The 20,313-nt window shown below is 46.1% G+C and overlaps 1 protein-coding gene across 5 annotated transcripts in view; it reads left to right on the top strand.

The window, feature by feature from the left end:
- The first annotated feature begins 464 nt into the window (after positions 1-464).
- The window catches only part of AMOT (angiomotin), a 60,733-nt gene continuing 40,884 nt past the window's right edge, over positions 465-20,313 (top strand). For 2 of the 5 annotated variants that reach the window (XM_055818061.1, XM_055818060.1), the window contains exon 1: positions 465-675. The gene's annotated coding sequence lies outside the window, so the exon portion shown is untranslated. Of the gene's footprint in view, positions 676-12,309; positions 13,183-20,313 lie in introns of those variants that run through there. The other 3 variants (XM_027787954.2, XM_013299823.3, XM_055818063.1) reach the window with 2 other exon arrangements.

Here is a 20,313-nt window from a genome sequence, read left to right on the forward strand (position 1 = left end):
GCAGGCTAGCTGTGGCAAACACCTTAATCACCACTAAAACACCAAAACTTCTTGCTGCGGCCCTGCCTTTCTAAGGAGCGGGCCTCCTCAGGGAAGCGGCCATTTTGTGAGCGATGCCACTAAGCTCTGGGGAAGGCACCCCCTCTCTTGGAGGGAAGGACGAACGTCATCCCCTCTTTATTTTTCCTTTTTCTCTCCCCCTGTGCGTTCCCCTTGACGCCTGCCTCCTAGCTGTACCTCACAACCCAGGTGGCGTTTCACGAGGACTTTCGTGCTTTCAGCCCCCAGGCCCAGCGTGCCCCAGGTGCCCCACGCCTGCCGAAGCGCGCCTCCCCCGCCGAGCGCCCGCCCGGGGCACCTCTCCCCCTCAGCCGGGAGGCGGGCACCTGAGGCGGCGCGGCGGCCGCTCCCTGCCGCGGCGCCCGCCCAGCACCGGGGCGGTGAGGCCGGCGGGGCAGCGGGACTACACTTCCCGGCCGCCTTTGCAGGCGCTGGCCCAGCGGGGGATGCCGGGTGCCGTAGTTGCAGCCGCCTGGTGAAAGTTAATAACTGAATCTGGGGTAGGCACTTCCCAGAGCTCCTCGGTGTCTCTGATTGCCATGCCGGCTTTGTCACCTCGGAGGGAAGCGCAGCAAGATGGATGAGCGGGCGGCCGCTGGGGCAGGCGCCCGCGGGGTGAGGAGCGGGGTGCGGAGCGGGGCGGGGGGGCTCTGGCCTGAGGGGAGCGCGGCTCGCAGTAGCCCCCGTGGCAAGGGAGGGGGGCCGCGGCCGCCCCTGCCCGGCCGGGGTGCCGGGCTCGCAGGCAGGTGCAGCGGGGAGCGGCGCCGGGGTTGCCCCGCCGGAGGGGCCGCTGAGGCGGGGGCGCACAGCGCCGGCTCCCGCCTAACGGCCGAGGTGGCCCCGGCCCTCCCCTGGGCGCCCCGCTGCTGCCCGCGCCCCCCGCCGCCAGCCTGAGGGGAATGCCGGCCCGCCGCCCGCGCTGTCCCCTCCTCGTACCTCCGGGACGGAGCCGCACGGCCCGAGGCGGGGATCCCCCCTCAGAGCTCGGGCGAGGGGCTCCCGTGTCTCTCCGCTGCCCTCACGGAGAGCACCCCCTCTCCCTTAGGGCGGGGTGCGTCTGCGGGGCCGCAGCCCCCGGCACCGCGTCCGGGCTCGGGGGTCGCCGCAGGCACCCCCGGCGGTGTCAGCAGAGCCTCCTCATGGGCAGGCGGGGACTGCGGGGTGTGTGTGGTGGTGGGGACAGGGGGGTCGGTGTTAGGGACAGCAGGGCTGTCCCGTCCCTGGTAGGGCCCTCCTCAAGTCCAGGTGAGGCAAGGGGATGCTTTGCTACCTACGGGCCTGCGGAGGAGGCCCTGGGCCTCTGCCCCAGCCCCTGCTGCAGGAGATGGTGCCTGCCTTGCCCTCCGCTCCCTCGGAGTCCCTGTCCTTGCCAGCCCCACACACCCACAGGAGCTGATCGTCATCCGCCCAAACTCTAAATTAAGCAGAAGTGACTCCAAATCCTCCTGCTTTTGTCTCAGACAGAACAAAATGCCCATCTGAGGGTGCTAATCCCCAAAGAGTTAAAAGCTTTGTGTTTGCGTCCTTGCCTGGTAGGGAGTGGGGATCCCTCATCTCTTTGAGTCTCTGCGTTTGCCATCCCTGCTGCTACTTCATGGTCTGCCCCCAGGCTGAAAGATTGTGCCTCTCATTAGAGACTGATTCAGGTAGGCCCATAAGTATTCACCGTGACAGTTTCCACGTGGTGGAAGCAGAAGCACAAATTGCGTCTGTTTTAGTTCAAGGATACTTTTTGAGGAAGGTGAGGGCTGGAAGGCCAGATCTTCACTGTGGAGGTGCTGTGATGGATACAGGAACTTGGCCGATCTTAAACACCCATTGCGTGTGTTTGGTGGTGTGAATAGCCAAGAACTGACTGCGTTGCCAACATGTGGTAGGATAGCCCAGCACTGCCATAGTGTGCGCTGCTGGGGCTGCTCTGACTTCACACGATATTCAGGCCCGGGCTCTGGCCCTTGGCATCCTCGTCTGGAATCGTGCATCATGAGGTGCATAAAGAAGATCCCTGTTCAATTTTCAGGTTAAAATTTTCAGTGTCACCTCTGATAAATGACACTCAATTCAGCCCTAATGCAGTATAAAATAGCAAGTTCCATTTTAGTTTGCTTTTTTCTTCCACTTTTTAAAGATAATTTTTCATTAAGCATCTAATCCTGTCCTAGCATTTCTCTCAGGTGCTTTACAAAAGAGGTAAAAATATGATTACTCCAATTATCATTATTAAGGCTTAGGTTTTGGACAGCTTCTGCAAATAATATAGGTCATAAATAATTAAGAGTACAACCTAATTAAAAGAAATCCCTGGTCGTAAACCAAAGTGCCATACTGAAGAAGCCAGCCTTCAAAGGCACGGCCTTGTAACCTAATCTCCCTGATCAGAACAGTATCCCATTAACCCACAAATCTTCACTCTCCTGACCCGTCTGCCCCAACAGCAGGTGCTTCCACATGCCTGTGCAGGACCCGAGGGAGGGAGAGGGTCAGGGAGTTTCAGTGACCAAAAGCAGTCTGGAGAGTGTTTTCCTAGTAAAGTCACCTATCTTGTCATTTGGGTAAAGGTCTTGTGTTTGGAGGCTTACCAAAATGGGCAGCCTGAACTGAGCAATGTTAGGCGTAGAACTGACTTAGTTTTTTAGCAGAAATAGTCACTGGAAATTAGAAACATTGCTCAAACTGGAGTCCAGAGGATACAAAGAAGGTTGTGGCCTGGATCCAGTTCATACATGACCTAAATAGAATTCTGACCCCAAAATTTGCTGTGAACACCTTGTCAAATGTCATCAGAGTTGGATATGAACTTTCATCTCTTGGGAGTTTAGGCTCTAGATTGCTAGTGCTAAACTGGGTCTGTGTATCCTGACACCTGCATGTCCCCACTGGAAGCTGACTATCTCAGGATAGCTGTTTATCTACGTAATTCAGCAGTAGGGCTACATGGATGAAATCCTTGTTCTCATTCCAAATACCTGCTGTCACATACTACTTATTCTGTGGGAATGCTTTTGCTCCAGTTTGTGGTTATGCAGTGTTTTGCCATGACCTAACTGCAGCGTTCTTATTAGAGAAATTTCTGAGTTTGGCTTTATGGTTCACCTTCTCAGTAAGTAAATCAGTGCTCTGTAACACCATCTACCATTGATAGTCACTTTAGCCCAGTGTTTTATGAGGGATTGTAAGTCTGATGGAAGGCACTTTGAAGCATATATATCTACAACAGCTTCTCACGCTTTACCATTGTAATGTCTAACTGAGCTCAGAGCAAGCATAGACCATCTTGTCGTTGAAAATGCCTGAATCTGATGACCTATAGCAGCTTTCTCACCACTAAAGAAACTGCACCTGTGTTAGTCTGGTGGTGTGTAATTTCCTCGAAAGCTGGCGATACACAAGCAGCTACAAATAGAACTGAAAAAGGCTAGGCTGCATTTCTGACTGTCTCATGATGAGGCTTAATCTTGGCTAGGGAATGCTGGTGTAATTTTCAAATCTAACTCAAAGGGATGTTGATTGCAAGTTACATTGAAATGAGTCCCTAAGTCCCCTAGGGTCTTGGAGAGACCTGTATCTTGATCTATCTGTGCTGTAATTTCTTCATTTGTATTGTGTTAAACTGTAATTCAGCCTCATAGGCTGGAAGGCTTGACTAGTAAGGCATGACTGGAGCTCCGAGTAATGCTGGTGGTACTGGAAATGTACTACAAATGACAGAAGGGAACCTAAAAAAATCAGGAAGCAGGGAGTGCAGACATTTTGAGCAGCAGAGAGAGGGAGGGTGAGAACAGAAGAAGGGGGGGAAGGGTCAAAGGAAGGAAAATTCAAAAGAAAAAGCAGGAAGAAAACTAGAACGCCACTGTCCTAGGTGGTGATCACTGTGGTCTGGGTGAGGCTTTGCAGCTGAACCAAGTTTCCCTAAGAACATTATTATATGCCACTTACGGGAGGGAGGAGAAGGGAAGAGGGTTCCTGGAGAAATGCATATCCACACAATTGAAGCCTTTGGTTTCTTCCCTTGCACATTTGTAGAGCGCTCACGTCTTTCCCTTACCCCAGGAGACATTTCTATTTCCTTTCATTTACCGGTGTTTGGAAGGCGGAAGGAGATGAGGCACTATTGGGTTCCCTTATTAACTTAATCTGTGGGAAGCCCTACATAAATCATTGAATTTCCTAGTCTTGATAGAACGAGGTATTTGTACAGTGAAGTCAAACAGAAGATTGAAGTTTCTGCACAGGGAGGCTTTGACGCTGTTCCAGTCCTGTGCCTGTGACTCTTACGCGTGCATTTCTTTGAAGTCTGAAGTTTAGGAGTCTGCATTAATGATCAAGGGACAGAGCTGAATACGGAATTCTTATGGTACGAAGGTAAAGGTGTGGGTATGAATGCGGGAAGAGAATATTTAAGAGCAGTCTGGCATGTATAGTTAATAATATTAAAAGGAAGCAATCATGTTAATTTCCTATAGCTGCTCAAGTTCTCAAAGCTTTTAGCATCTTCTCATGCCTTGGAGATCAGTGATCTCTTGCTGGGTCCTGTCATGTCCAAAATACTAACTTCCTTGAAAAGTAGAAAACATGATGTTTGAAGCCTTTTGTCCTTTCTACAATGGGAAACTTGGTCCGATCTCTTAGGCAGGAATCTCTGTTCCCCACAGCATTGTAGAGTGCTGTGCTTGGCATTTGGCTGTCACTCAGCCCCACTCAGCCAAGTGTCAGCGATCCCTGAATGCTTAAAAAGTTCCTTGGGACTCTGCAGATGTGAAGCTCTTCTGAAGCTGAGATTTGTCAGGAGCAGAATATATTAGAACAATTATTTCTGACTTTGAGTTAACAACTATGTTAAAACTCAGGTATTTTTACCACTGTGTTCATTCCTTTTAGGGCTCTTAACTGTTTCTCTAATTCAGGAGCTATTTGCCTCATTTTTTACTTGATGAAGTAGAATAGTTGAAGTAAAATGCTGTTACCTTGCTGTACTTAATATACAGGTACCTACTGACTGAAACAGTGAAACAGACCCTGGTTTTCAATTTCTGACCCACTATTTTAACAGCTATTTTCAGAACTTCACCCTAATTGCTGCTTTTTCTTGATTGAGCAGCAAATCAATTCCCCTCTAAGCCCCAGGATTACGAAAATTCAGATTTTTCTGAAAAGGCGAAGGTCAGATTTTCAAGACTCTGCTTATATGCAGGGACCTCATGAAGCAGATCCTAAGGTGGTATTTATCTCCTACCAGATACGGAGCTGCTTTCAAAATACTGGCCTTGGGCACCAGGGGATTTGCAGTCTTGCTCTGGATGTCTCCTGCGTGATGGTGGGCTATAGACATGCCACTGGGCTGTGGGAGCACTGGGCCCTCGTTGGTACCGCTCATGCTCCCACATCATTTAATTCGGCCATGGCTGCACACTTCACCTGACTGGGGGGTTGATTACCCCTCGAGTGGCATAACTGGAGACCCCAGGCCCCTGCCATGAATGACTGGGACCCCTTTCTCCAAGGTATGTTGCTGCTGTAAACTGAATTTCTTCAGCATCCCGGATGCTTTGAAGCTCTCCTCATTAACCGGCTCCTGCTGCCTTGCAGGCACTGCAAGGGAGGGATGGCAGGTCTGGTCAAATTGACAGGGCTGTATTATGAAGTCTGATCTTTTATTAAAAAAAAAAAAATTGATTTCTTTATGTATTTAAAACATCATGTAAATGAATATTTATGCAGGTGCCTCAGGTCTTTGGATCAGATATTTCATATAAAGCTCTGATCCAAAGCCCACTGTAGCCTGGCAGAAAAAAAACATCTCTTGACATTTTTCTCCCCTTTTGCTTCCAGGAAATGAAAAAGACAAATTATTTTAAGCAGTTCACCATGTACTGAGCTTTAGTTTGTTAGCTAAGAAAGAGTATGTCTTTCCACAACTATGTTCAAAACTAAAGAACAAAAAGGTACCTTGAAAAATGGCCATTGGGAAGCAGGCCGGCAAAAGCCAAGAAACTTGAGCCCTTTGCTAATGAATACTCTGTCCTTAACATTGTCTCTTTTGTTTCCCACACTTTCATGAGCTGCACATGGATTCAATTTGCCAGTCTTTAACCCTTCTTACTGAGGCCTGGTCTGTGCATAGTTTGGAAACGGGGACAGCTGTAACTTAGGTACTTGGCTTTGCTTTTATTTTTTTGCTCCTGATCTGTTTGTCCCTGTGCAGTCTCTGGCTCACATGCGGTAAAGTAATCCACGAGGGGTGTGGACAAGGCTTGGGTGCGTGCTGAGGAGAGGGATTGAAAGCTTTTCCAGCTTCCTGGCAGAGGGTGTAACAGAGATAGGGCTGGGGGCAGGTTTGCTTTGATTAAAACATAGCATTTCCACAGTGACTACCATAGGGGAAGATGTTGGTGCTATACTAGGACTGTTTTAAGAAGAGCTGTTTTTCTTGGCATGGCTCTAAAACTGATGGAAAGTCAGGGTGGAGCCAAGGGATTTGGCATCATGGGAACTTCTCACACCAACTTGTCTTTGTGCACAGCAGAAGTACCTTCTGCAGAGAGAAGTGTTAAACATCAGATGTTTATTTGCAACAGTGAGATTTACTCCAGTGAATGATTGCCCATAGCAAATACGCTTCTTAGTAATGACTATTGTTTCCAGAAACATAGCTAGATCCTAGAGCTGCTGTTTGCTAAATTGATAGGGATCTAATTAATCTTTCATTTAAAACAAAAACGGCGTTTCATATCAAAAACATAATGCATTTTCTATCCTCATTTTTCCTCGAGGTAACTATTGAACAAAGATCACCAGCAGAGAGTGCTGGTGCTCTTCCAGCAGGAGCTTTTGAAATTGGTTGTAAGATCTAAACAGACTTTGTTCCATAATTCTATTTTTAGGTTTTAATTTCTGTGAGAATGAAATCTTAATCAGTTGTCTGTAACTTGATATCTTTCTGTCTCCAATTATTAATATTTTTATAGCTTATTACAGGAGAAAGATCGTTTTTAGGAGCACAACTGTGTGCTTAGAAAAATTACAATTGCCACTTTTTGAAGCAATTATTTAACAAATTCATATATTTTGTTCTGATGCATTTGACATTTTTTGTACACAATATTATTTCTCCTTTCATTTCTCTTCTTTAATTCCATGTTCAAAACAATCTGTTTACTATTTCAGTACAGCTTCTGTGTAGTGGGGGAGGGTGGTTGTGCTCCTACAATTAGTAGAGCTCTGACCATCTATATGGTGGTCGTTGTTTCACTAAGATCATAGCTTTAACCTTCCCAGGCAGCGGAAGGTTGCTGCCAGCCCAAGATTACTTTTGGTTGGGCTTCTTTAATTTCTTAGTTCTGAGTCTGCTTCTGACATCAATATTAAAAATGAGTTGCAAAAGCTTTAAATCAGAAAGCACTCCCTCTTCTCCTGTCCCCATGGTATTTATCAATACAGTTGCACCATTATAAGTCCTGGAGACTTCAAAGAGGTTAGGCTTTTTGGTTTCAAATCAGCTGTGATTTTCCCCTCTCAATCTTTATGGTCATTGAAATGAAATATCAGGATTCTCAAGTCTTGTTTTTTGCTGCAGAACCTGCTGTGCATCTCGCTCTTGTGATTTCATACATTCTTTAGTCATCGAGAGCAAACAAAGAATGTTGAAGTGCAGGGCCTGCATATGTTACTCTTACAATTCACTCTGATCCAAATCCACTGGAAGTTGAGGGAATCTTTTAATTCATTTCAGCACATTTTGAAGAGACCTCTCTTTCTAGAGAGGCATGAGAGGCAAGAGTGCAGAGAAAGGAGAGAGATTGTGAACTTTCATACGTCAAGGTTAATTAACATACAATAGACATCAGCTAAAGGCTTACAGGTCCTTCTTTGGGAGAAGAACATGTCTCGGAAGGAAACCCCTTTGTCCAGTCTAACCCTGCTGTCCTTATTTTGCCACAATTACATTTAAGCCTAGGGGGCTGGGGTGTGAATGCGTTTAGAGCAAAGCTGAAACATTTACTTTGTTTTTCCATAGTTGGCAGTTGTTCATCACTCTTCTGGTTACATGTCTTCCGAAATTCTGCATAAAAAGAGGCCAAGGTTCAGCAGTTAGAATAAATCTATTTACAGATGATGCCTGGTCAATCAACTCATGGGTGACACATCACTGCTGACCACTATATTGCATTTCACTGTGGTAAGCTGTTCCTTTTATCGCTCTTCCTGTGCAGGCCCTTTCTTCACCCAAGGAACCATGCTGAACTTGAGTTACATTCCGTTAGAGGTACCATCTGAACTGATGTCCTTTTAAAAAATCTTCACATGCAGTAGCATACAAAGCCTTAGGTGAGCAGGAGCCATGTTACAGTGTAAATCAGAACATAGGCAGATGTGAATTTGGCTATGCAAGAGTCTCTGTATCGGTTACTTCCAGAAGTTACGTGGTCATCAAAGTTTTATTACATAGAATTGGTAGAATAACAAACTTCTGTAAAAAGACACAGCAATTACTTAATGAAGGAGAAAGGAATAAACAGTGCTCTTGTGTTTTGAAAAGTAGATTATTTTTTTTTCTAGTGATTCCATGCATGTCAAGTTTCATGGTAGTAATTTCTGGTGGTGTTGGTCTGTCAATACCCGTCATTACCACCTGTTGGTAAAGGATAGCTGGTTTTACATGTAATTTGTGCCTCAATGTCATGTTTGTCAGATTGATTTTGTTTCTCCAGGAGTCGTAGCCATACTCAATTGTAGGACCTGAGGGAGCCTTTCAGAGTTTGTTACAGCTGGATGCTGGGTATAGCAGCAACATCAGATCCTCTAAATACAACTTAAAAATGGCCATGACCACCCTGAAGGCCCTGAGTGCTGTCCGACCCGGTGGTAAAATGGGAGCAGAAGCTGCAGTGCTTATGGCCAAGTCCACCATACATGCGGGCAGCAAGGCAGGTGCTGTGGCCGGTGACTCTCAGAGACTCTCCAAGTCTAGACTGAACTCCCAGCATGACTTTGGACATACTGCTTAATCCTCCTGTACCCTGGTGCCTTTTCCACACATTTTGTGTGATTCTTACATGGTTTTGAAAACTTCTAATCTTGTTTTGATCTGTATCCCCTAATGTATTTGCTCACTTACTTCCTTTTCTTCAATGATTATATCTGTCAAACTCAGTTTGGCTGCTATGGCAAGAAGTAGCAAGTGATTTCCCTGTTCAGAATTACCCATTCCTTGCTCCTGCTTACCTAGTAAACTTGGCCTGAGCTCTTCTTAGTCTTTTTTACTATTGCTTGCATTACCGTTTGTTTACTGGAGGGTCATTATTTCACCCAATAGCATATTTACAGACTAGACAAAGAACCCTCCGCTTTGGTGGTGGTGGGGACGTACTCTCAGCTCCCGAGAGCTAAATGGCACTTCTGAGCATTGTTAACAGTTTATTTTTATGTGCAAGAAGAAAAGCTCTGTTAAAACTGGCCCAAGATCAGAGATCCACGGAAATTAATTTACACCCCTCTCAGCTGCACTGAATGGGCGCAGGACTTAGCAGTGATTTCTCTCTGTACATGAGGGATAATATCAGCAGCTTCCTGAGCTCCAGCTGCTGTGGACAAAGGACGGCAGAGTTACAGCGATTCCTGGAGGGAGGAACTTTAAGATGGAGGAATTTTAAAGAATGTGAAGGACAAACTCTTAAAAAATTGTAGGTGGAGCAATTCCAGGTCATCCAAACACTTCGTAAGCCCAAGATTTATTTTCCTACTTTGAACTGGTTGTCGTTGTGGCATTTATCTTTTGTGCTTTTTTAACACATCTACTGTGACCTTTGTATGATTGCATAAATTGGCCTGAGTATGCTGGAACAGCTATTAGGAACCCCTTTCTTGTGTTGTTTCCTGAATTCCCACATTGTGGCGTGGTGTGTGTATGGAAACTGCTTGCTTCCTCCACTGGCAGCCGTTCAGATGTGTGCTGGAGCTCCTGAGGACTGGGCTGGGCGAGGAGCTGGGTGAAGGGAGGATACAGGGGGAGAATATTTAAGGAAGAGACTTTGGATTTTGTGCATCTTTGTTCTTTTCCAGTTCCAATAATGCTGTTATCTGCGATTGCATGGGCTAAACATGAGTAGTGCTAGTGCTCTGAAGAATAAACAGCAGCAGATGAGTTGAGGTTAATGAGTCTCGGGCAAGGCTAGCTGCTTTTCAGTGTCTGCATTAAGCAGTATTTTTACTCTCCTGATGACTCTTACCTTCCCTTTTTATGCCCACTATTTTCTTTTAGCATGTGGGAGGGAGACAGGATGTGTGATTGAAGCACAGTTTATAACTCTTCAACTCACTGTAGCTATTTCCCTTACAACTCTACCCCACAGCACCTAGCAAGTATGTGCTTCATTAGCTTGTTCTGCATTGTCTTTTTTTTTTTTTTTTTTGCATTTGCAAACTGTAAGGTTATGGGATGTTAATGAACTGTTTACATGTGTTTCTACATTTGTTCCACTGAAGTGTTCCAATGAATGAATGTCAGTTATGAGAGGAAAATATAGATGTTTATATATGCTGTGTTTGGGATTTCTGAAATCTGACTTCCTGATTTTTTTCCAGATCTTTCTTTCCAGCATTAAGAGTTGGGAATGTTGGAAAGAATTTGTTTGCTTAGAGCAATTAAAAGGTAAATGGCTGAATCATGTTATCTCTTCTCACACAAAGAGCCCTAATGAACTCTGGTAGGCCAAGTTTCACAGTGCAAGGATTTGACATGTGGCCAGTTTTTGCACATTTAGTACTGTTTGAAACTGGTGTCATCTTACGGCCAAACCTTACCAAACTGGGACTACTTAATGAGCTTAATATTTACATGGTCAGACCTTAGTGTACTAAATCAACTGTGGGCACATCGTGAACAGCTTCTTTCATTTTATTGTTCTGCTCTTTCTTGAAATTACAAGTTAGTGAACAGGAGCCAGGAGCCAAGTAGAAGCTGTCACTTGGGGATCCATCCTCCGGAGTTCCTGGACAGGGGTGACCTTACAGGGGAAGGGTTCGAGTGCATTGTATGCAAAAGCCAGAGGAGGAGGTGGATTGTGAGAAAGGCAAGGTACCATTGTTTCTACACTAATATATCCCTATTGAAGGACCAGTTTGTTATCTGGGGCCTTGTTTAGGCTGGGGATTTGCTCTGATTAGAGGCATCAGGCTGGGAGAAGTTGAAGTTCCACTTGGGAAAGAGAGCTTTGCCTCTCTGATACAGAGGTTGGTACCGCTGCAGAGGCATCTGCGTTACTGCCATTACCAACGGCTGCTAAATCTTCCAAAACAGGGAAACTGGCTTAAGCCTTTATCAGTGTTTGGGGATCTTTCACCAACCGCCTTTGAATGGGGAGAGATGCACAAGGGCGCTACATTCACTTAATGGTCGTTACGTGCTTAAAGCTGAACTATTTCTTAAGTTGAAATTCTACAGCATGATTCCAGGCGCTAAAGCCCTTGACAGAGCCCACTTCTGCACGGAGCTGCTGTCATTTTATCATATGGCAAAATGATGAAACACAGCAAAATCATGGTTGCATTTGGGGAAAACGTTGAATTCTTTTCCATCTCGTCTTTCCACGCCAGCCATTAGCTCCAGCTGTGGGGGGGTGGTGGTGCTTACTGTCATGATAGGTTGAGCCTTGGAAGACTACATGATGTGCATCTAGTTTTAAGCAGGACATGATATACAGGGGACTCCGTTAACACCCTGCTTACATGCAGTTAGTCGTGATCACTTCTCGCCACGCTTTCAGTTATTTTCAGCATCTGGCCAGCAAACCGTGGGGGAGCGGCGCCTTGGCTGTGCGCCGGTGTAAGCCCGTGTAACCCCGCTGGCTTCGCGGGGCCGTTTGGAGACCCGGGGGTGCCCCCTGCGCGCGGTTCTGCAGGTGGCCGAGTGGCCGGTCACGTCGCGGCCTCCCAGCCCCTCCGTGCCCAGCTGCGCGGGGCGGGCGGGGCCCAGGCGCGGTGACCCGCAGCCCCTCGGTGCTCGCGGAGCGCGGCGAGGTGCGGCCGGGCCGGCGGGGGCTCCGCCGCTTCCCTTGGGCCCGGGCTGCGCTCCGGCGGCGGGGTGGCGGGGGTCCCCGCCGGGGCCGGGCCGGGCCGGGGCGGGCGCCGCGCACACAATAGCGGCCGCGCAGCCCCGGGGGGCGGGCGGCGCCGGGCGGGGGCGGGGCCGGCGGCGCGGGGCGGGGGGCGGGCGCGGGGCGCTTCCTGCCCGCCCGGCCGAGCGCCGTCCCGCGGGGCGCCCGCGCCGCAGAGCCAGGCGGAAGGAGGCGGAGGAGGGAGCGGAGCGGCCCGGCCCTGCCCTGCCCCGCCGGTGTGAGCCCGCTGCCGCGGGAGCGTGCGTCCGGCCCTGCGGCTGCTCCGTGCTCGCCTCGCCCCGCTGCGCACAGGTAACCGCGGAGAAGGCGGCGTCGAGCCCAGCCGAGCCCAGCCGCGATGCTGCGGGCCGCGCTGCCCTGCCGGGGCCGCGGGCGCTGCCGGTGCCCCGGGCGGCGCTGCCGCTGACAGCCGAGCCTGCGCCGGGCCGCTGCCGCCGGGCCGCAGGCTTTCCTGCTTTTTGTTCATTCTGCCGCTCCTGAGACACCGCTTGTCCTCCTTCCAAGGGCTGCCGGCAGGTCCGGGCTGACTTGCGTTGGATTGTTACCCACCTATTTTGACTGCCTGTCTGAAACTATTTATTTTTAATAAAAGAAAAACTCGAGCCACAAGTCCAGTTCATAGCACGTCCCCCTTTCTGTGGAGTCCGGTTTATTTCTGCAGTTCAAAAAGTTTACTCCCCGCCCCCCCTCCCCCCCCCCGCCCCCCCTCCAGTTTTATTGACACTGAGGATGAAGAAGGATTTGCAAATGAAAGCGCCTTGAAATACAACATCTTTTGGAGAGAGCTCTGCAGTTCGCCTGTTGAGTCTCAAATTCCACCCTTTGCCCCTGCTGAATCCACTGTTCTGCCCTTTACTCTCTGGGGTAAAAAACCAAACAACAACAACAAAAACCCGAGGGGAAAAAAATACCTTTGGCAGCAGGGAAGCTTTGTGTGACTGACCCAACGAGCTACAAGTGTCCAGTTTTTGAAAAGAAGAAAACCCTTTTGTCTTCAGCAGATCAGTAGGTAAGAGACGGACGTGCTCATGGCGCAAGGGACTCGGCATTCATTCTTGCTGCCTAAACCTGGGAGTTAGACTGGTTCTCTTCTCTGTCAGCTTCTGCCCATCACTTCTCTCTCCTGTAAAGATTACTCTTCATCTTGCAAAATTCTTGCAAAAAAAAGTATACTCGTCCACTCGTTTCACTGCTGGCAGTAAATAGTCAAAATTAATGTACTTGTGTCTAACTGGATAAAGTAAAATTCTGTGGAAGTCGCTGAAGTGGGTTTGTGTCAAGCTGTGTTTGCAAGTGGCTGCATTTCTTGTGGTGCTCTTTTCTTTTGAGAAAATAATCGCAGTCATTGTGCTTGTAATCCATGTGTTAAGATTGTCTTTGCTCGTCATGCTTCACAGAGAAGCATGTATGTGCATTTATGTATGCACGCGTGCAAACAAGGCTGCCACAATTGGTTGAGATTTCTTGTTTCACACTGGAATTTGTTTTACATGAAGTGCTTTACTACTGTGTCACAAGGTGTAGAAGTGTTGAACCCATAATTAACACACCTTAACAGATTATTGAACATGGCCAGGAACATGCTTGGTGCTGTACAGAGCGAGTATGAGGATATGTTTTCTTTGTTTTGAGATTTATTTTTTTTAAGTAAGCCTGAAAACGCAGCAGGGACATGTGCACATAATAACTGGATGGAAGCCCAGTCTCTGTGCAGGGAAACATATTTTGTAGCATACTCCTTTCTGTAAGGGCCAAGTGCTGAATGTGTGCTGTTCTACAAGCGATAATACTGCTGGGAATGTCTCATTTTCCCTCTCCCCCAGCTCTGTATCCACATACTCACTTCCCCACAGCCAGATTGATCGCTACCACTCATTGTGCAAGGGAAGGACCTGTGAAATTTTGCGGGGCTGGTAGTAGGACTCCTCTTTGCAGGGAGGATTATGTTGTTCCTTGTGGAAACACACAGCATCCCCCGGGAGGAGGATCTGGCAGTTCATGTGGTGAAACCAGCCTTGACATCACGCTCTTCCCCCCTGCGTGGGTTTTTCCTGTAGATGATACAGGAAATGCTACATACTGGTCTGTTGTGGTCCCTGTTCCTCTTTCTTTTTTCTTCCTTTTTCTTTTTCTCTTCTTTTTGACTTCTCTTTTTCTTCTTTTTTTTTTTTCTTTTTTCTTCTTCTTTTTCTTTTTTCTTCTTCTTTTTCTTTTTTCTTCTTCTTTTTCTTTTTTCTTCTTCTTTTTCTTTTTTCTTCTTCTTTTTCTTTTTTCTTCTTCTTTTTCTTTTTTCTTCTTCTTTTTCTTTTTTCTTCTTCTTTTTCTTTTTTCTTCTTCTTTTTCTTTTTTCTTCTTCTTTTTCTTTTTTCTTCTTCTTTTTCTTTTTTCTTCTCCTCTTCTCTTCCTCACCTTTCCTCTTCCTTGGAGGGATTTTTGTGCAAAAAGAAGGTGGAAAAGGTGTCCTGTTCCTGCCTTGGAAGGGGGGCAGCAGTCAGCATGCTCTGAGCTGATGGGCTGTCAGAGACCTGTGGGCTCCTCAAGCTGCTGAGGTGCAGCAGCCAGCAGGCACCTTGTGGGGGGGACTGGGGCAGGTGGCTGACCAGGATCCATCTGGGGAGAGAGGACATGACATAAGTTTTGGCTGCTCTCTTGCTTTTTTCTGCTACCCTAGACTTTTTCTGGGGAGTGAGCCTTTCTACCACCAGATCAGGGTGGGGAAAACAAGGACCATCTTCTCAGGCTTACCCGACACCCTTGTGCTGCTCCTGTGTGAGTGATGGGCAGCATTACGTCGGGTTTTCAGGGCTGATACAAAAACATGAACCCTACCATCAAGACTATGACCCTGTTGAATCTTTGGGTCAGGCTTTCACCAGGGTTACCTCAGTGACTGCTCCTTCTAAGAGTAGGGTCATGAGCTGACCCTGGAAAAACTTGTCCCATGGTTGAGGTTGTGGGTTCATCAGGGACACTTGGTCTCCCTCTCCAAATTTCTCCAGGATGCTTATTTGCGGCATAGCCCCTGTCCTTAAAACATTCCTGGGAGCCACGAACACAACACAGAATGATTTGTTTCTGCTCTAACCCTTTCTTGAGGAAAGGGTAGGATTTCCAGGAGGAGGGAAGGAGGCACCTGGTTGTACCCCAAGCTGGTTGTGTTTCTGATTCTGGAGATGGTTTTGCAGGCAGTGCTGCCTGTCCTGGGAAGAAGACTGGAGGCAGAAAGGAAGCTGGGCAGTGCGGAGCAGGCAGAATGGGCCACGTAGTGGGACGTGGGATTGCAGCGGTGCTGGCACCTCCTAATTGTAGTGGTGTTTGGCATGACACATTTAAATCGTGATGGCTGGTTAATCTACTGATAGCGTGGTTCATCATTCTGCATATTTATGGTGACACGTGACATCAGATTGTGCCATAAACATGGGAGAATCAAAGTATTGCTCTTTCCTGAAGCATGCTTGAGTGACTTTGGACTGGTGTATACTTTGTAGCACAGAATGCCCCAGCTGGGCCACAAGTTTTTCATACGTGTGTAATACAAATGTATAAAAATTCTCTGTAGTCTGTAATACAGCTCAAAGGGCAGCTGATTTGGACGTACTTGAGTGTTAAGGTCAGGAGATCACATTCCATAGGTTACTAGATGAAAGTGCTTGAAGAGGGCATAGCATAAATGTTTGATTCATATAGAAGGGATTGGTGCAAATCCTTTTGTCCCTTCTCCAAAGATGTTCTGTAGGCATAGCACAGTTAGGAGAGGAAAAAACACCAACCGACAGAAAACTTGTAACTTCTTTGTGCTAGAGGAAGTAGGATGGTAACGTAGTGTATTATTGTTGAATTCCACAAAAATTCTTCTCATGGGATACACCATCTTCAAGAACAGCTAAGAGAACTAATGTTTTTAAATGTAAAATGACTCATAATGCATGGGATCTTGAAGTTGGGTTTAACATTGTATGCAAACATTGCCAGCTGGTGGGGATCTTTCTGGATAAATAAGAACTATATTTGTACAAGAAGGCTTGAATGATGTATTTCAGATGCATCCTGATTAGCATAAGCCATTCACTTTGCAGAAGAATAGCAAGAATCCCAGAAGTGCAGATAATTTAATAGTTCTCTTGTTCTCTTTATCCTGTCTTTCATCAGCAGACTGACCAATCTCTTTGTTTATTTAGAAATAAAGTTGCATTGCTTTACTGCCACGTTTTCCTAACCATGACAGTGAAATGGAGAATTTGCAACTCCCAACTTCTCAAAGCATAAATGCTTCTCCTTCTTCTATCCCTTCCTTTTGTCTCCAGTTGAGTGCAATGTGATTTTATTATTTATTTTTTTTGGGGGGGGGGAGTTTGTAGTGGTGATGATGGTGGTTGTTCTGATGGAACGACTTGCACCATTTAATTCTGTATAGCACCCAGCACAATGATGTCTTGGTCCATGTGTAGGGCTCACTGTCGCTACAATGAATAAACAGCTGAAGTAAAATTTCAGCTTGTTAAAGGCTTTATTTTCTTAACGTGGAGCAAAATATGATGTAGGGTTTAGGTTGTTGCCGTATTAATACATAGACAGAGATGAGCCTTTAACGATATAATCATCAACAGTCCAAGCATATGTTAATGTATACATACTTTTAGCTGTGAATGAATTTATCTGTTCATACCTCTCTCGGGGCAGAACTCTGTTTTGCAGTTCTTGCTTCATTCTCACTGACAGCTTTTAAAGAGCTGCAGAACTGTGACCTGACGGTAAGACAAAGCCCAATATAAGAAATTTCTTACATGTTAAGATTTTGTATTAAACTAAAACCTGGCTCCAAACACCTGTAAATTACAAGATTATCTCTTCAGTGCAGAATATGGTGTGTGTTAGGTTCTGTTCTGAATTAAAATGTATGACCTTGTTCTTGGCAAAAGGTTCTTGGATTATTAGATGTTCCCACTTTGGGGTAAAGTGTAAATGCTTTCAGAGTAAAGAAAGATGCCTGTTTCCCTCCATCTAACTGTTGCACATTCCTGTATTTCAAGGTATTTTCACTCACTTTTGAAGAAGTCTTCTCAAAGGTTTCCTAATCAGAATAACTTTATGGATTATTTTTTTTTTTCTCCTTGCTGTTGTGGACGATATAGTGGGAGTGGAATGTCCTTGGTTGCCAATGTTTGCTGCTAGGTATCCCCCTTCCATGGAGACCAAATGTTTATAATAGTGTGAGAACAGCCATTCTTGGTGATTGGCAATAAGGTTGAAGGCTCTCTTTCTCCTATCCACTGAAACACAAGAGAGGACTTGGATCTCTTGGTGCCTCATAGAAGTGTTCCAAATTGCCTGTTGCTGGGTTTATAAAGTTTCAGGAAGCACTAGAGGATTTGTCAAAATGATTTAGTCCATTGTGTTGAATCTGGGCCACAACTGATTTCTGTAAGCTCATTTTCTGCTTTCAGGAATTCGTTGCTTGTCTTAGCTTCTGATGAGTAGTTACTTTCTAGATCAGACTTTCATCTACCTCTTGTGCCTGATCATCTCTCTGCAAGTGCCCCATATATGGCATCATCATATTGTAGGCTTTAAATCATTGTCTTTACGAAAGAACAGACACATAGCTGCCCTATGAGTCCAGTTTGGCTGCAGGAGCTTCTCGGTTGTTAAACTCTTTTAGGCAGGAGAGAGTGTATTCCCAAACAGTTCTGGAATGCAGTGAGGCCACAGGAAGAATTGCATACTGCAGCCTCCATACTACGGCCATACCTTCAGCTTTTGCAAAAGTATTTGGTTCATGCTTTGAACAGATCTGATGCTGAAATTGTATCCATGTGAAAACAGTGTACTGTATGGAGAACTCTAAAGTCAGCAGATATCCAAATCTTGCACATTACTTGGCTCTCCAGAGTAGCCTTGAAATGTAATCTTCAAGACAGGAAAAAAAAAAAATCTCAACAACTTTGGTGAATTATAATGTAAAGGAGCTCCTAGGAGCAATTCATTTTTATATAGGCAATATAATATTTGTCTTACTTGCCTACTATGCCTAAGTGAAAGGAATTTTTCAGGGTTGATGACATTTGTGTTTACCTAGACACTTGGATGTAATTTTTTAAGTAAGAATATATTTGAAGCTTACCTGTGTATAAATGGCCATTCGGGGCAAACCAGACATTTGCTGTAAGTGGGAGATTGGTGAATGGGGAATGAATAGGTGAAGGAGTAGGAATGCAAAATAGAAACTCATGGACAAAACAAACTGAGAACAAAATAGAAAGTTCTGTGGAAACGGAGTTCTCAAAGCCTTAAAATCACATCATGGTAGAGTAGTGGTTATATGAGGTGCTTAGCTTAAGTGAAGGAAGGATGTGTGTTGCAGTCTGCTGTAGTGCCTGGGGATCGTGAGCTGTGGTCACCCTTCGTGGTGGTGGTTCAGCCTGTCGTGCTCCGTTGTGAGCAGCCCCCGTATCGCTAGGTTGGTGCTGGGAAAGGGAGTGCTCTCCCCTGCCTCTAAGAGCTGAATCGTCTCATGTTTTACTGGCATGCAGTCTGCATTCTTGGTCCAGCAGAAGGGGTTCGGAGATAAATACTGCCATTCATACTTGCTGCTTTTTTACTTTCTCATCGTCTCTTAGAATGACTGTTGTCTAGTTTGGTTGTGTCTGAGCTTAAAATAACCTTTTATTTTTTAAAATACTGAATATTTGAAATTCTTTGGGGGTTTGGAGAGGCCTTTGGTCAGCTTCCTTGATAACTACTGTTGGACTATATAAGGATCATTAGTGCTGGTTAGAATATAGAACTGATTCTTTGTTTAAAACATAGAAAAGTTCACTGATCTAATAAAATTAGTTTTTAAAGACCTTGCTATTATTTGTATTGGCAAAGCACTTACAGTGACTAATTGTAGACCAAGATGTTGTTGAGCGGTTCCCTTATATGAATGTCCATGAATTCAGCCAATTTAAGTTTTTGTTTAATTAATTAATTAGCATTTGTAAGACCCTGTCTAAGAGTTGTATCACAGTAAAGTTTGTTTGCTTTAAAATGCTTTGTGTCTTTACACAACTTGTTTTTTGAAAGAATTACTTAATCTCCTAGGGTTATTTACTGTAACCCTCAAGGAAAGTAATTCCACATTTCAGTGACTTTGTTCCCTTCAGGGTTTGGTGGACTTTTCCTGCTGTTCTAATTTGGGTGGTTCTCTGTTCAGCTGAAACAAATTTTATTGCTTCATACTAGGGCTAGCCCGACTTGTTGTGGGGCTTGTGAAAAACAGGGTGGGAAAACAGATCTTCCTAGTTTTCCCATTGTCTTCTTGAAAAGAAACAAAGCTGAAACTCCATATTTCTGGAGCCACAGGATATAAACCCAGTGTAAGGTAGCCTGCGGAGGTGCACAAGGGATCGGTAGTCTGTAGCTTATTGAAGTCATCACAACTGGATGCTGATACTCATACTGGGTAAAAATGAACCTGAAATACTTTTTACTGTGGAATGATGAAGGTTGAAGAGACTGAGAGCAATTACGTAGTCTATTCCACCCTTCCTTTGGGTAAGGTCAGGGAACCGTAGAGAGCAGGCAGAAAAGAGCACTCCAAAGTTATGTGAAAAAAAACAGCTTTTGCTGTTGCCAGGTTGGGATCGGGTGTGGAGCACTGATCTTGTTTAAAAAAAGAAGAAAGTAATAAAAAAATCTTAGCACCCATGGGGGAAATGTGGATTTACCACCTGGCAAATGATTCTGATTTGGGGAAGTAGGGACGGCAAGAGAAAATTTTTTTGGGAGGCCAGTGGCGGCCCCATGGCAGGCTGCTTGGGTGCCGTGGGGCAATCTCCAAGGGCTGAAATGGAGATGAGAGCCCAGGATGGTGCTTGTGGGAGGCGGATGGCTCTGGGGGAGCACTTCAGCTATGCGTAGCCTTGCGAGACACAGGACAGCAGGTTTTCCAGCCCGAGCGAGGCCCTAGCAGCCGCATTCCTTGGGCAGCGAGAGCTCAGTGCATTTCCTGCTGCAAGCGCTGCTGGCATCGGCTACAGCTCCGAATGGGAGCTGGCGCAAGGGTCAGTATTTTGGATTTTTTAAGGAGCAATGTGCTACCTGTGGTTTCTGCACGTTCAGTGAAGTTCAGTTTAGCACATCTTGGTGCTTGACT

The sequence above is a fragment of the Falco peregrinus genome, chromosome 13 (assembly GCF_023634155.1).
Source record: "Falco peregrinus isolate bFalPer1 chromosome 13, bFalPer1.pri, whole genome shotgun sequence".
Lineage (NCBI taxonomy): Eukaryota > Metazoa > Chordata > Aves > Falconiformes > Falconidae > Falco > Falco peregrinus.